This window comes from Belonocnema kinseyi, chromosome 7 (assembly GCF_010883055.1).
Source record: "Belonocnema kinseyi isolate 2016_QV_RU_SX_M_011 chromosome 7, B_treatae_v1, whole genome shotgun sequence".
NCBI classification, from domain to species: Eukaryota; Metazoa; Arthropoda; class Insecta; order Hymenoptera; family Cynipidae; genus Belonocnema; species Belonocnema kinseyi.
This window is the reverse complement of record NC_046663.1, coordinates 29,252,219-29,270,300: the sequence shown is the minus strand read 5'-3', so window position 1 is coordinate 29,270,300 and position 18,082 is coordinate 29,252,219. Positions and strand designations below refer to the sequence as shown.

Sequence of the window (18,082 nt, the reverse complement as noted above, 5' to 3'; positions counted from 1 at the left end):
AAACCGGGCACATTCGACGCTCTCCCATCAGTTCCTCGACGCAGCGGTTTTTCGCAAAGAGGAATTGTGCCCAACCTAATACTGACTCCTTTGCTTTCTGCTTATCACAATAGGTCGAGGAGAAAATAACTTCAAAATGCGGTTCAGCGGTTGTATTTTCTCTCGAATTACATGAGTTCTCCGCTCAACTATAAAAAATAATTGTGAATACCAGATAGAAAATTTTTAAGACCATTTATATTACTTGCAAATCTGTTTAAGATTAAGCATTGTTCCGAAACTGATGAATGACCTTACCCAGAATATTTTATTTCTGAAAAAATCAGGCAACTGGAGTTTTCACTTCGGTTTCATTCACAAAATACCTGAGACGTTAAGTGGGGTGGGGTTGCCGAAGTACCATATTGAGACCAATGGAAAATATCACGCAGGGGAAAGGCGGGTCATAAGTTCCTGAAAAATGTATCACGTATTTTGGAAATGGCAACTTGCCCTTTGCAAAGGGTGTCGTTCATCCATCTAACCAATAAACTTCCGAATTCTTATTGGTCAATCGTAAAAATTGTTTTAATAACTTGCATTTATACTTTTGTATGGACCATATTTTTTTATAGTCGTGTAAGTAGTTTGTTTCGTGTTTTTTAAAATATATGTAAATTAATCATTTGGAGAATTGAGTTCATTATATTTCTGAACCCCCACTAAATTGCAGCATAAAATAGTCAGTCTCGTTACAGGCCTAAGAAAATATAAGTGAATATTTCTAAAATTCAGCAGTTAAACATTAGGATTACTCAGCCTGAGTGATCATTGAAAATGAACCGCAGCTGCTCTCAGCCATCCCCGCTCTGTGGCGTCTATTCTCGGAAACACTAAATCCAGAAGCACTAAATCCAGTTCGACTGTAGTTCAATCTTGAAACATTAGATAGTTTGTCAACTAAAATGATGAACCTTAAGCAAAGAAAATAACATTTCAACAAAATCAATAAATTCTCGACAAAAATAATCATTTTTAACGAAAACAGATCAATTCTCACCAAAAAATGTAATACTTGATATTTGAAACAAAATAGATTTTAATTTTGAATTAAAAGCATTTGATTACAGATCTATGAAGCTAGCACCTTAACAAGCGAAATTCCCGAATTTCTTTGTGTCAGAATTTAGGCCTTTTTTGGACTGTATTGTTGATTTTTGGGCTCCGTTACTTTTTGTGAAAATTTAAATTTTAAGTGAAGACGCTGACTTGAATCAAGCCAGCTCCTCCTCTATATAAAAATTGAAGTAAAAAAAAATCAAACACGTAAGAATTTTAAGAGTTTTGGGCTCTTGAAAACATTATCAACGAATTTCCAAAAACCACGCCTACAAAAATATAACTACCCCCTATGTAACAACTCAAATTCGGAAAAAACAAAGAACACCAGAATTTTGGGCTTATTTTGGGCTCCCTAATACACGAGAGAAGAAATTACAAAACTATCCCCATTCTCAAAAAATCAACCCTTTGCGGAAAATAAAATTTAAAAACCCCAAAAGTGTTCCAGATTTTGGGCTTATTTTAGGGTCTCGATGCACCAAACAAAAAATTAGAAAAACAACTAATATGTACAAAAACACTAACCCAATAATAAAAACTTAAACCTTGATGTTGGCATTTTTGAACAGCCCAAAAATTAGAGACTCCATTTGAACCGTAAAATTCGAAAAACATCAGAGACTCTAGTAACACTGTACTATTCCGAAAATAATTGGTTTGGACAAAATTATGTTTAATTGCTGAAAAGGGATTTTAGACCTTAAGAGTTGAAGCCCAAAAATCGAAGAGGGGAGTTGCGAGGAAGCCAAAAGTTGAAGACTCTACTGAGACTCGAAAATTCTCAAAAAATTATTTTTTGACAAAGCCATATCTACGTGGTAGAGAGAGATTGATTTTAGAAGTTAAGAGTTGGAGCCTAAAAATCGGAGTAAGTATTTTCAAGGAGATCAAAAATCAGACTCGATTAACGCTAAAAAATGCTCGAAAAGGTTTTTTTTTGACAGTCATATCTACGTGGTAAAGAGGAATTTATTTTAGAAGTTAAGGGTTGGAGCCCAAAAAGCGGATTAGGTATTTTCGAGGAGCCCAAATATCAGAGACTAATTGACACTCGAAAATTCTAAAAAATATTATTTTTTGACAAAGTCATATGTACGAGGTGCAAACAGGATGATTTTAGTTGTTAAGTTTTGGAAGTCAAATATCGGAGTGGATATTTTTAAAGAGCCCAAAAATCAGTGACTTCATTGACACTCAAAAATTCCGAAAAATATTATTTTTTGACAAAGTCATATGTATGAGGTGCAATACGAATCGTTTTAGTCGTTGATGGTTGGAGCCCCAAAATCGGAGTGGATAGTTTTGATGAGCCCAAAAATTAGAGATTCTACTGAAATTAGAAAATTCTCAAAAAAATTATTTTTTGACAGTCATATGTACGTGGTAGAGAAGGGTTGATTTTAGCCGTGAAGGGTATACATAAGTTTGTCAAAAAAATTCTTTTAGAGAATTTTCTTGCTTCAATTGGGTCTCTGAGTTTTGAGCTTCTCGAAAACACCTACTCTAATTTTAGGGATCTAACCCTTAACGGCTATGATCAACCCTTCTTTACCACGTATATATAACTTTGTCAAAAAATAATGTTTGTGAGACATTGCCAGAGTCATTAGAGTCTTTGATTGTCGGGCTTGTTTAAAATACCCACTTCGATTTTTGGTCCCCAACATTTCACTTTAAAAAAGAGTCCCTTGTTGACAATCAAACACAATTTTTTCGAAACCAATGTTTTTTGGAATATTAGAGTTTTACTGGATTCTCTGATATTTTTCAAATTTTACGGTTTGAATAGAGTCTCTGATTTTTTGGCTGTTCAAAAATGCCAAAATTCAGGTTTAAGTTCTTATGATTGGGTTGCTGTTTTTGTACATAGGGCTAACTCTTCTTAATTCTTGTTTAGTGCACTCAAAACCCTGAAATAAACCCAAAATCTGGTACACTTTGGGTTTTTCAAATTTTATTTTTCTTAAGGCGGTTTTTTTAAATGGGGGTAGTTTTTTTTTCGTGCACCAAAATAAGCCCAAAATTCTGTTTTTTTTGTTTTTCCCGAATTTAAGTTGTTACACAGGGGTTAGTTTTATTTTTAGTAAAGGTGGTTTTTTGAAAATCTGTTGCTGGTGTGTTCAAGAGCCCAAAAAGAGCCCAAGATTCTGACGTTTTTAATTTTTTTTCAATTCTTATATAGTGGAGGTGCTAGTTTGATAGTCCTTTTGTTGACACTAAACAAGGATGAATTTTCAAAGAAAGATTTAAATCCAGAGGCAGAAAGATAAAGTATCAAGAAAATAGTTGACTTTTCAAGCAAAAAGGATAGCTTTCATATAAAGTTTTTACTTTTTAACAATGTAGGTTAGGTTTGAACCATAAGGTTAAATTAAAAGTAAAAGAATTTCTAAACAAGGAAATTAATTTTTTAGAAAAAGGACAAGTTTAGCTGAAACTTAATGTATTTTCAACCAAAAAGATGACCATTTTTAACTGAAAAAGGTAGATTCAGAACGAGGGGCTAATTACTGAGAAATTTAAAAATATTAAAACTATCGATTTGGCAGTCTCAATGGAAAAAGCATGGAGAGTGCGAATGCTTCACTTTTGGGGAAAGATTTCCAAGATCTCCAAGATTTCTCAGATTTTCTCAAAAAGTTCTCGTAAAATTTCCAACGTAACAGTCTGAGATTTCTCAGGGACTAGCCATTCAATTTACAGTGAGAAATAAAATATTTGAATTTTCAAGAAACAATACGAATTTTGCACGATATAGTTACATTTTGTGAAAAATAGATCAATGCCTCAACAAATAGATGAATTTTCAACCAAAAACATGAGATTTTCTAAAGAAGGTTACTTTTCCACAGAAAAAAACGTGCTTTTTTAACAAAATACATTATTATTAAACACAATAGTTGCATTTTCAACTAAAAAATTCAGGTTTCAAGTTAGAAGAATAAGATCCACAAGGAAAAATAAACAAAAAATTATTGACTCAATAAATGAACTTTCAACAAAATAGCTCAATTTAAATCAAAAACGAGAAATTTTTTTTCAAAAGTAGAATAGTTAAATTTTCAGTGACATAAATATTTTCCGAAGGAAATAAGCTACTTTTCTACAAAATCGCTAAATTTTTCTACATGAATGATTTTCTACCAAAAAACAAAATTTGGTAATCAAATAAAATAATCTCCAACAAAATAGTTAATCTCCAACTGAAATAGATCAATTTACAATCAAAAGTGAAATAATTATTGTTTGAATTAAAGATGATGATTTTCAACAAAGAACAAAAAAATAAAATATTTTACAAAGTAGCTGAATTTTTAACTAAGAAAATTATTTTTCAACAGAAAAAGACCAAAGATGTATATATTAAGCAAAGATTTATATAGTAGGTTCAATATAAAATTTCTTGCCTTCTTTCAATTTCGGAAAACGCGAAGAATTGTAAAACAAATTGGATTTGTTATGGGTGGCAACAGGGCCGAATAACCGTCTCCGGGACCCTAGGCAACAATCCTGTCCGGGCCTCTAAGCAATGCAATCAGGCCTTTTCAAGTTAATGAAGAGATGTAAGTAACTTCCAGATGATCGGCTCCAGGCATCCTGTTACTTCAACGTCTTCTGTGATATTGTAACAACATGATTACTTTGACTTGATGCTGCAGCATCGCCTTACCTGTCTCGTTAGCTTATTGAAATGCTCTTAATGAATAGTTTATAGATAAGTGATGATCTAGTTTTTTGATGGGTCAAGAAAGAGAAATGAGACGTGACGGGGTTATCTTAAATTTGATCTTGTTAAATGCAATAAATTACAATAAACAACGAAAAAAACAGTTTTGTGGAGTACAAGTTGGAAAAAGTCATCTTCCATTATTATTGACACTGAATTCAAATGGTTCTGAGACATTGTTGAACGAAGATAGTTTTTTATTAATTTTAATTTTGAAAATTTTCGTTCACCCGTGGCGTTAGATATCATCAGACTTCTATATATTTGTAATGCTATCATTACATTCGGGAAAGTTGATTGTAACATATTATCAAAAATCAATTTAAACGATTCCTCGGCAGATACAATGTTATCTTTCCCCGCATCCTCCAATTGAAAGACAAAGTACTTGAACTGCACCATCTCGTTTAAGAACTCAGGCTCAATGTCCTCGGAATAATATTCATAAAATTTTGTACAAGCCTCTTCAATTTCATCGTTGGACTTTGTCAAGAAATCTGTTAGAAATCCAAAAAGATAGTTAATTTCCCGATAAGCTGCTAGTCGCCGCGACAATTTTACATACAGTACGTCTATTACTGGCAAATATATTTTAAATTTTAACTTTTCTCTTCCCCTGAGCACAACTTCTTCTGCAAATCCGTCATCGTGATGCCTTTTCATTCCTCGGACACGCTGATTTTCATCACTGTATTCGATATCAGTTTTTTCATTTGCCTTTATCTCGTAGTCTTCAAATAATTCCCTCTGTGAAAGCAAAAACTATAAAAGCGATTTTAAAAGATCAACTGCTGGTCGAAGTTCAATAGTTGGTTTTTGTAAAGATATGCTGACACCATTGATTCGATCCAGTATGGCAGCCCAGAATATTGTCATTACGACATTTTCTTTTTTTTCAGATTCCTTTAATAAGCATCTAGCCGGTGAGTCACTCGCGATGTCTGAGTCTCATCGTTAGCAATAGACTGCAAAGCTTTCTGAAAACTCTTATAGCCTTTTGACAAAGCCTTAGTCGCATCGTCTCTTACACACCACCCCGTGTCGGACACATTTTTCAGAACTAAAGACGAGTATTTTTTACATTCATCTTCTTTTTCGAGATTTTCGAGCATAATTCTCCAACGATGAGTTGACGCCGAAAAAAAGTTGTACAATCCCTGTACAAATCCGAAGATTGAGATTGCTCCAACGCAGCTCTCCGCAGCACGTACTCCAACCAAATTCAGTGAGTGCGCTGCACATGGAACGTAGTGTGCGAGACGATTTATTTTCTTAATATGCACCTGCAGACCATTGTAACAACCAGGCATATTCGAAGCATTATCGTAAGTCTGACCTCTCGCATTTTTTATATCAATGTTATATTGTTTAAAAAAATTTTAAATTGTAGCAGCTATTTCTTCCCCTTTATGACTTACGATAGGAAGAAATGTAAGAAAACGTTCTGCTACTTCTCCATTCGACGAAACGTATCTCAGCACTATAGTCAACTGATCGACATGATATATGTCAGGTGTCGAATCGACGCTTATTGAGAAATATTTGGCTTCAATAATTTCGTTAACAATAAATTTTAAAACCTTACTTCCCAATATTTAAATAAGTTCCTCGCAAATTGTTGAAGACAAATATGATTGTCTTCCTTTTCCAACATTATCATGTTTTGCCAAATGCGAAATAAGGAACGGATCGTACTCCGCAAGTAATTCTAAAATTCCTAAATAGTTGCCATTATGTTGAGAGCCAATAACTTCATCATCGCCACGAAATGCCAATCCACGGGATGCTAAAAATTTAATCACCGAAACCACTCTTTGTAACACTTTTATCCAATATTCTCTTTCTTTGTTGAATGTGATTTCCAAAGAGGTGTCGATTCGGCCTTGAACACCCCGTATACTAATCAGTGTCTGTACACATTCTCGGTGCGTTGTACTATTCTCATGGGATTGAATTCTAGGCGATGCATTTTTCCAATCAGAAAATCCTGTTTCATATTGCGATTGGCTTTGGACTCCACCAAAAAGAACACATGGAAAACAGTATACTTTTCCAGTAGATGGAGAATACATGAGCCACTCCCGTTTAATTTTACCACCACTTATATGTGTACGAAAAAACATTGATTGAGAAAAAAATCTTTTGCTATCGTCGTATTGTCGGCTTGAAGCAGAAAAATCACTCTCAAAGTGTCGGCATTCGTCAGGATTTCTAGTGCACCAAAAATCTTGTATTTCGCCAGTAATATTTTGCCACAAGCCAATGTCATTCTGGCATTCTACACCTAGATGGACTACGTTTTGGTGTAGTAATTGGACCTCGGTCTCACGTTCCTCGGCACCAGCAAAAGTAGCTGTTTCTTGTTCCTGGTTACTCTGTTTAGAGCACTCGCAAGGAATCTCCACTGGTTCCACCACCAAACTCGTATTTTGGCTAGCTGACACTGCAGATGTACTAGGCGAAGGTTGATTTTCTGTTGATTGGAGACTAAATCCGAGTTGGAAAAGATTTTGTGTCTTCTTTAATAGTTCATCATGCTTGTTTTGTTGCTCCAGCCGCTTTTTACGTTTTTCCGAACCACTTAGGTATTTTTTTTACGGGTTCCTCCGACATTTTGTTATCTAAAGAAAAGAAAAAGGGTGAATAAAAACGATGCGAGAGAAATAGTAATAATTTTTATAATATCTACACAACAAAAATTTTGACGCTCCATAATTGTCAAGTGTATAATATCTCTCTACTGGAGCCATAAGGGCCTATATATACCTGTAGGCCTATTTGGTCCCCAGGGCCATGATTATTATTCTTTTGAGTATTGATTTTCAAAAATATTCATGTTAAAAATAAATTTAGAGCATATTCGAACGTGTAGAACTCGATTCAGATGGCTCGCTCACTGAAATTTGGTTAAGCGACAGTACAACACAAACGCCTCCGGGATGTGCAATAAAAGTTGTTAATTAATTTAGCGATTTTTAAATAATTCTCGCGTTTATAATAATAGCAGTTGTTTTTAATTCTATGAATTGTACTATTAGTATCAAAAAGTTATTTTTAAGTTATTATTTATAAGTCAATAATTTGTTTAAAAGCCCATCTGACCTCAGTTTAATTTTTAGCAGGAGTCCAAAGGGCCTATGTTGATATAGGTACTTTTGGCTCCGAAAATCAAGTTTTTCAATTCTAACAAATTTTTGCAAACCACATGATACTAAACAAAATAAGGAAAAAATAATTATATAAGCCCTTCTGCAGAACCATGATTCTTTCCAGTAACGCGGTATTAGATAGGTTAAATTAAATAAGTACAATAAAATAAAATCTCACAAACAATTATTATCAAACTTACCTGAGAACTTCAGTTTTTGAATTAGGCTCGTGCTTCGTCTTACAATTACAAAAAACTTTTTTTCATCGTACCTTACAACTACGCTACGGAATGCATTCAACGAATCAGGGATTCCCCCAACATGAATAAAGTCGAGTAATCAGCTGACCACCCTCTGGCTGTGTTCCGAATTAACGTTTACCTACCTATATCACCAAATGCAGCTATTATTAGTTTTCTTACTCGATACTAGATGGTTCTGTATGTATGAAGTATTTAATCAATTCACATGCGTAAAAAAAAAATGATACTATTATTGTTGAGAAATTTCATGCAAATTATCAAATGAAATGTTCGTTCAATGAAACGTTTTTGTTCTTGGTGCGTGCACGGGCCCCTATTTGATGCGGGGCCCCTAGGCAGTTTCCTGCTCTGCCTAATGTTTAAGCCGACCCTGGGTGGCAAAAATTCTATAGACAGATTACTTACAAATTAATCAAGGTCAGCTTTTTTTTTAAATTTACTTCGATTGATTCTCGAGTATATAAACTGGCTATGCTATACGTAATTTTCGAAATCGTTTATTGCTTAATAATCTTTGTGTTACGATAAGACACTAATTTATGAAACTTTCAAGAAGTGCTTAAGAAATAAGGATGATTGGGGGAAAAAATCGCTCTTCTTGTTATTTTAGACGATCCTTTTTATAATAATTTTTATTAATAACATGTCTAGTGATTTTTCATGTAATTTTTTATGTTCAAACCAAATTTTTTTCCGAATTTGCTTAGGGTGTCAAGTTTCCAAAATAGATAAGGTAAACGGGGCCGAAAATCTCCGGGTCCCGGAAAGCAAAAATTGTACATCTTGTGAAAAAGTCATGAAAGCTTCCATATAAAGTACTTCTTTCGGTCCTTAATTCTACGTTTTCTTAGGTACTTCAAAAGGTTATGTAGAACATTTTTAAGGATCCAGTGATAAGGAACACAAATTATTCCGATCAGCCTGAAATTGAAATTTTTCAAATGTCCCTAGTAGATGTAAGGTAAGCCTTCACTAAAAAAAAAGATTAGTTAGGGCAAGTAATAAAATTGTTAGGACAACTATATTAGTTTATACATAATGTTACTGCTAGTTAGTTAGGTGTAAGGACTTCCTTAATTGTGGCACGAGTAGTTGCCGTTACTATCAAATTAGGTAGACTAACCATTTTGGTTTGTCACAACGACTGTCTGTAAGCAGTTGAACTTACTAATATAATTGGTCATGTCTTCTATCTGTCGATGTAACTATTTTCTATTTGTAACGGAGACTAATTCAATTCGCTATAGCTACAATATCGAAATATGAATTGAAGAGATTCCATTGGGCGAGCGAGATTACCACTAAGATCTTTTTAATTGCAGATGCACTTTGAAGGTTAGGATTTTAAGTAAAGCTTCAAAATCGTTTAATATACAATTTCTTATATATATATATACCTTTGAATGCTTCAAAATAATTCACAAAGCCTAAATTTTTCACACTTTTCATACTTCTATTATTTATATAAAAAATAGCTGTAATCAACGAGGCATCAAGTGAGCAGCGAGTTATGACGGCCATGTCTAAACGCTCTTCCTCGTTTTACCATAGGTAAGTTGGTACATTTATGGCATTCCCAATCGTACCAACCAAGGTAGCAAACAAAATAGATACGCCACCTACTTCAATTTGTTAGAAAAATCAATTAGTAGTACGATTGACTAATTAATTAGTAACTTGTACTACTAAAACATTACTAACGTAAACTAGTTAAGGGTACTACAACCGTGTTCCTAAACCGACTATTTGCTTAGTTGGTGTTACTAACTGAACAGTTGTGAGACCCAATTAATGCTTTAATAGTAAACAGGTATTAGCCCAACTATTCGTTTTTTACTGTTGTTTCGTTAAATGTAATAGGTGTTTTAACTGGAGGTATGCCAAGTTGTCTGTGGTGATTATGTTTAATTTTTAATTGTTTTCGCGGTTTTGGTTAAAGGCATGACGTAAAGTTTGTATGCTGAAGAAGTTTGATTATTCATCTGAATATGAATAATGAAACTCTTTAGGGAATTTAGTATGATTAATTTAAGAAATTACACAGGATGGCTAGACGGTTCTGCGAGTCTACTGGGATTCTAGTAGGTATGCTTCATAATAGATCTTAGGTATACTCTCTACTATTCCTGCGATTGGCCAGAGCGCCCCACCGTGGGGGCTGGTCGAACTTGATTGACTAATCAAGTCCTTTTTTCTTTTCTTTTTTTTCAAGTTCGACCAGCCCCCACAGTGGGGCGCTCGGGCCAATCAAAGGCATTGTAGAGAGTATACTTCAGAACAACATAACCTGATAACTCAGTTTTAGGTCAGCCCTGAAGAAGTTAACTGCAACGTTCACAAAACGTCGGCGAAAAATCGTAGTTTTTTACACGAGTGAAACCCGAAATATCCCTTTTTATCAGATATGCTTAATGTTTTTGGTGTTTCTAGACACGAATTCATTCGCAGAATTGAGCCAGCTAGTCAGGATTTGCAAGCCTCAAAGCCACAAAACTAGTTAGCTCCATATACACACAACCCAGACTTTAAACTAACAAGCCCCAAACCCAAAAGCTTCATATCAACAAACCCACAAACCCCAAGCCCACAAGCTTTATATCCACTAACGTACAAACCCTAAACCCACAAACCCCAAACCCATAAGCTCTATATCCGCAAATGTACAAATCCCCAAAAAAAACATTGAAAAGGGTCGTTAGTAATGCGAAAGATGGAGGATGAGAGAGAAATGTGGTTATGTGATAAGAAAATTCTTAGTTTAGGGTTTATGGTTTTGGGGCTTGTAGGTTTGAAGATTGTGGGTTTGGGGCTTGCAGGTTTGTGAGTTTGGGGCTTGTTGGTATGGGGTCTGTAGGTTTAGTTCTTGTGGGCTTGGCACTTGTAGCTTTAGGGCTTTTAAGTTTGGCGCATGTTGGTTTGGGGTTCGTGAGCGAAGGGCTTGTTGGTTTGGAGTTAGTAGATTTTTGGATTTGGAGCTTCTGGATTAAGGGCTTGTTGGTTTGGGGTTTGTGGGGTTAAAGCTTGTTGGTTCAGGGTCTGTGGGTTTAAGACTTATTAGTTTTCGAGTTTGTGTATTTGGGGCTTATTCGTCTAGGGTTTGTGGGTTTGGGGGTTTTAAGGTTTGTGGACATGGAGAATGTGGCTTCGGGCTTTGTGGGTTTGGGGTTTGTGCGTTTGGAATTTAGGGTTTAAGGGTTTTTTGTTTGTGGTTTTTGGGGTTGGTACATTTGTGGATATGGAGCTTGTGTATTTTGAGTTTGTGGATTTGGGGTTTGTGGGTTTGGAGCTTTTTGATCTAGGCTTTGTGGGTTTGTTGATATTGCGTTTATGAATTTGGGGCTTGTTGGGTTGGTGTTCAGGATTTGTGGATCTGGGGCTTGTTAGTTTGTAGATTTGAGGCTTTTTAATTTGGCGTTTGTAGGTTTAAGGACAAAATTTATGCGGAAATTCTAGGTTTTTAACTATTTTTTAAATTTCACTGCCAATCCTGACCTGCTAGCTCAATTCTGCGAATGAATTCGTATTCTGGGACCCCAAAATAATAAAGTATACCTATTAGAATCCCAGTAGACTCCCAAAAAAATTTCGTGGTCCTGTGTAATTATACATTTTCCAATTGTTTCTCCCCGTAAGTCGTAGAGATTGGCAAAGAATATTTTCTTTCGGTTAGATAGTACTTCAAAAAATCAATTTGTTTAAAGAATTTTGACTCCTATATCATAAAAAAATATTATATACTGCAATTGATCACCCAATAAACGAATGGTCAAAGTTTAGATATTCTATCTTTTAAGATATTTAGCAATTGAGAACTCGGTTCTTAATTGTAGGGATTCCATCTGATTTCTAGACAACTTTGGGGAATAAATGAAATGAAAGAAAATTGCAAGGGCATTGTAGGAATTTGTACACATTTAAGGAATTTCTGAAATCACGAAATTTTAAGGTGTCTTCAAAATATTGAAAATATTTGCAGGCAATTTTTAGAAAATCTCAACGAAAGATTTCAGGGCTTTCTAAAAGGTTCCAACGGAGTTTAAGGTTTTTAAGGATAGAAATTAAATATACATTTACATTAAAGTTGGTAAAACAGAGTGCTTGAAAACACTAATTCCGTTAATGCCTTTACATCTTGTCACATATTAAGAAATTAAGTAATAACCTTGAAGTATTCAACTAAGTACTTATTTATAATTAGTTTGCAGCGTATAAGTAGAATGTTTTCTAAAATTCAGAATCTACGTTAGAAGTTTTACGTTAGTATAGGGGCTTGGGAATTAGATTTCGTAATCATTTTTATATTTGAACTTTTTCACTTAACAACCAGTGGAGCTTATGTTTACTTCGGAAACAATGATATTTTTAATTATTAATTATTAAAAATTAGTGCATTTTTTCTCCATTACCATTACCTACCGGCAGGGCCTGCGGTTTCCAGAATTCAGGTAACTAGGCTGGGAATAAACGGGTGACATCTTGTAAGGATTACAGTTTTACGACCGATAGAACTTTCAATTTTGTAATAAATGATTTGCTTCTTCAAAATTCGGAACCTGTCAGTCTCAGGAACTACAGGGATACACGGTGTCTAAAAAGTCCCGGGACGGTTGGATATTTCCTCAGGTAAAATCTTTTTTTAAAAAGTCAAGGTCATTCCTGAAGTAAATTTCAACGAGAAATTCAATGGTGACCTTCATTTTCACCTTGAAGTTGACCTTCAAGGCTTTTTGAAGGTCAACTTTTTTTTTAATGGAAACCCCCTTTTTTATATCTGCAATCGATAGAATGGAAAATTCTACGTTCAGGTACGTACCCAAGCCAAAGGTCAATTGTAACGTTCAAGGTTAGTTAGTAGTTATTTTAAATTAACAAAGTTTTCCAAGAGGTCAGTGCAATTCTTGAAGTAAATTTCAACGAGAAATTCATTGGGTAGCTCTGTATTGATCTTGGTGATGATCTTTAAGGTTTTTTCAAGTTTTTCCCAGCATTTTACTTATACGTTCAGCATTACTCAGGAATAACGACGTGGACGTAGTAAATTCTGTTCCCTTTGGGGTGCTTGATTAGCGTGAGTCCCCTTGCTTCTCACGTTTCGGGGTGCTTGATTAGCGTGAGTGCCTTCGCCTCTCACGCTTCAGTGAAGATGTTCGAACTGAAAACCTTCAGCTTGTTGAAAAAAAGCTATGCGATTGTAAAAATGAGTTACAGTATTACGAATCATCTCCTTATCAATCAAAGGAGCCTGTTGCAGAATCCGATTCTGCAATTCGTCTAAGCTTTGTGGTTGAGTTGAGCATACTTTTCTTTTGAAATAATACCAAAGAAAATAGTCGAGAGGTGTCAGATCAGGAGATCTAGCAGGTCACTCGATTTCACCCCTTCTTCCAATCTACCTTTAAGGGAACTGAGTATCCAAATATGCTTGAACCTCTCTACCGGAATGAGCCGCTGCTCCACCCTGCTGGAACCAAATATTTTCAAAATTATCGCCTGTAATCTCCCTTATTCTTGGTACAATTTGGTTGCTGAGAAGCTCTTCATATGCACGGGCATTGAGATTATCATCGATGAAGAAAGGGCCTATCAATGTATCATTTAAGATACCGGCCCAAACATTAATCTTTTGTGGATATTGTGTGTGACTCTCCAACATCCAATCAGAATTTGTGTCGGACCAATATCTACAATTTTGCCTGTCAACTTCACCTTTCAAAGTGAAAGTAGATTCACCTAAAAATACTGTATTGTTCAAGAAAAGAGGATCTCTATCAATTCTTTTCATCATTATTTCATAAAATTTAACCCGACGATCAGGATCGTCTTCACTGAGCTCTTGTATCAGATATACTTTGTAAGGATGGAAATTAATTCTTTTTAAAATATTTCGCACTATCTCAGTAGCAACGTCACGCTCATTACTAGCACGACGTAAACTAAGGTGTGGATTTTCAACAAATGCTTGGGCTATGTCTATCTGAATCTCCTCAGATCCTGAAGATTTTGACCGACCAGTTCTCTGAAGTTCCTTGATAGATACATGATTCATACAGCGCCTTACTGTTCTTTCAATTGTTGAGTTTGAGACAGGATTTAACCTTTCTCCATTACGAAAAGTGCGATTAAAAAGAAAACGAACTTGATCATAAGATCGAACTAGATCTCTCCAACCACGCATCATTAATACAGATACCGTCTCTCGTTCCGAAAGCTTAGCTTGCGCTATAATAATCTTTTAGCGAAAGATAGTCAGTATGTACTCGTAATACGTAAATTTAGTTTCGATTCGTAATATTCGTATAGAAAAACGGTGTAGGACTTATGGTATCGCCTTAGGTATTGACATAGGTCCAAGATCAATACAGAGGTCACCAATGAATTTCATGTTGAAATTTAGTTCAGGAATTACACTGACCTCTTGGAAAACTTTGTTAATTTCAAATAACCTCTAACTGACCTTCAAAGGTACAATTGACTTATGACTTGTGTACGTACCTGAACGTACAATTTTCCGCTTTATCGATTGCAGATGTAAAAAAGGAGGTTTCCGTTTAAAAAATAAAGTTAGCCTTTAAAAAGCTATGAAAGTCAACTTCAAGGTCAAAATGAAGGTCACCATTGAATTCCTCGTTAAAATTTACTTCAGAAATGACCTTCACTTTTTTTTTAAATATTTTACCTAAGGAAATATCCAACCGTCCCGGGACTTTTTAGACACCCTGTATACAATTTTCCGTATAAAGATTAAAGCTGTGATTTTCTACAACTATCTTGTGAACTTTTGGCGATTGGAAAAAATAGATAACATTTTTAGATTTGCCATCCAAAGAACATAATTATTGCAGCTAAACAAAATTATTATTGCATAAAAAATCAATGGCATGGATATAAATAATGTAAAGATTCTGTAAAATTTAAAGCGGATGAGTGATGGCCCTCGGAGGACTTTAGAGCTTTTTGCTATCGGCAACCTTCAGTTTGGCTAGGAGACGAAAAATGTCGACTTAAGACCAAAAATAATGTCTCCCTCTTGGCCAAGGGCGAGACGCACTAAAACATCTTGGCTAAGTCGTGAATTAAGACTTAGCCAAGACGAATTATTTTAACTCAGGGAGGTTTTAAATTTAATATATAAATTTATATTAAATGTATATTAAAATTGCACACATTTTTAACAATGACTCAAACTGACAAAAATATATGATTTACTTATGTAAATTTTAATTTTTTTATTGTTATTATTGTTTCTGTAACACATTTCGGAAATACGTAGAATATATAAATTTTCAATAAAATATTGATCAAGGTTTTCTTGAGGCCGAAATTGACAAAGGTGAGATGGTCGGGTAGACCTTAAATATAAACGCAAAATGCTAAGATAAGAAGACTTTATAGACAGAGTTTTCTAGACAAGCCCGCGTGAAAAATGTTTGCATGACTCAAGCATAACAATGGACTTGGAAATATCTGGCTAAAGCGTGGGTCAGAGCTAAATGATAGCACGGCGCCCGCCTTGCTCCTGTTTTTCTCCCATGCTTAGAACATGCTAAACACAAATTAATATTCTTAAAAGCATCTAAGTTTCAGAAAAAATTAGCCTGCGCCAAAATTGGAAATTCTAGGTTGGACAATATACGACACGTATCTAAATGGTAAGTTCACGAATAGGGTGCATCGAAGCGTTCACCACGTCGTTCAAGACGTCATCTGCAAGAACTTTTAGAACGCTTAAACTGTGCTAACAGCTAAAATAACTACCAAAGTTGAGTCAACGAACCGGGTGCACCAGATGGTGCACCAGGTAGTTTAACGCGTATTCTCTGAGAACTTTAAAAAAATGTAAATTGTGCCAACTCTTAAAATGATTCCCAAAGGTGAGTTGATGACATATGTGTGCCAGATCATGTACCAGGTCGTTCAAAACATCATCCAGGAGACCTGGTGTCTCCGAGTCACCATTTAGAGTTTTTTGTGATTAACAGAATTTAAATGTTTTAAATTTCACGTAGAATACGTGCTAAAATACTTGATGCGTGATACGGTGCACTCCTGTCATCAAATTACTATTTGTAATTCTTTTGGTTATTGAAAAATTTTAATTACGACAAAATTCTCGTAAATGACGTTTTGAATGACCTGGTAAACGTTCCGGCGCACCGGGCTGATGAGTCACCATTGACGTTTATTTTAATAAAGGGAATAATTTAAATTTTTCAAGTTCATTGAAAAATTCCTGGTAGCATATATGCTAAGCTATATGGTGCGTGACCCGATGCATCCGGGTAGTAAACTTACCAACAGTGGTTATTTTAGAAGTTGGCACGATTCAAATTCTTTGAAAGTTCTTATAGCATACGTGCAAAGCTATCTAGTGCGCGATCTGGTACAACCGGGCCGTCGACTCAACATTTACAATTGTTTTTCTTATTCACAAAATTAAAATTTTTAAAAAGTTTTAGTAAACCCGGTTTAGGACCTGGCGCACATAGCTTTTGAGTTCACCATTTGCTGTTATTCTGATAGCTGCCAAAATTTAAATTTAAAAAATTCTTGTTGACGTTATACTGAACGACCTGACACAAGATCCGGCGCATCGAAGTGATTTGTATTGTTTTGGTTATTGACAAAATTTAAATTGTTTAAAGTCCTTGTAGAATATCCTAAGCATGAGAGACGGACAAGAGCAAGGCTTTTGCCATACTACCATTCAGCCTTGACCCACGCCTTGGCCAAATTTGGCCATGCTTGAGCCATGCAACCTTTTTTAATGTGTGAGGTTAAGCATTTTATTACTTATAATCGGCCTAATACAAATTATTTATAAGCGCGCTAGGCTATACATTGTTTTGGTGAGATAAAATGTAACCCTCCTGTGACGTGTGATTTAAAGAACAGTTAAAATTTTTGTTCTTAAGTGTACTCTTGAAAAAAAACTATCAGATTGAACTTACCACCGGATTCGATAAAATCTGATTAGACGGTACCGATTGACAATAATTAACTTAGGTGATGGAATTTAACCGAAAATTGGTTAAAATAATACTAAATATAATTGACTAGAATTAATTTCCGTATTCACCTAACTCGTTCGCGTCTATTATAAACTGCTTACACTACAAACTTTTTTTATTTTAATTTATCTTCTAGAAGAATTAGCGTCATATTTACAGGGTTTCTACAAAATAAAAATTTCGAAATTCGCTGAATTTCTCTGCCATTTATCTAACTATTTTTTCATTTAGCCTGAAGATTATACATTATTTTCTAAAACAAACCACATTTTGAAAATGGTGAGGGTTAAACCCTTTCGATTGTTTACCCTTTGATGGTATTACATTTTTAAGACAAAACATACATTTTTAATCTAGTAGTTAATTCTTTAACCTAAAAGAGTAATTTTCAACCAAGAACGAAGAGTTTTTGATTAAATACACATGGCGTCAACCGAAAAAAAAATTAATTTATGGATGGTTTCTAAACAAAAAAGCGATGAATTTTGAACGAAATAATTAAGTTTTATACACAAAAAGTTATATTTTAAACAAAAAATAGAATAGTTGAAACAATTTATTCTAAAACAAATAAAATACAATATTTAAGCTACTCGTACATACTTCTATGCTTAACAAAAACAAAATATTTTTCAGGCAAAAAGGAGGGATTTCCAACTAAAAATAGAGTTTAAAAAAAAATTTAACTAAGTAACATTAATTTTTAGGAAAAAAATAAATGATTAACTACAAAATTGAATTTTCTATTCAGAAGAAGAATTATTTACTCTAAATGACAATTTCGCATCAAAATGATTTACTTTTAAGTTTTGAAACTGAGGTAATGAAACTTAG

The 18,082-nt window shown here is 34.5% G+C and overlaps 1 pseudogene; it reads right to left on the bottom strand.

The window, feature by feature from the left end:
• Nucleotides 1-5,733: 5,733 nt before the first annotated feature.
• The window catches only part of LOC117176404, a 33,560-nt pseudogene continuing 21,211 nt past the window's right edge, over nucleotides 5,734-18,082 (bottom strand).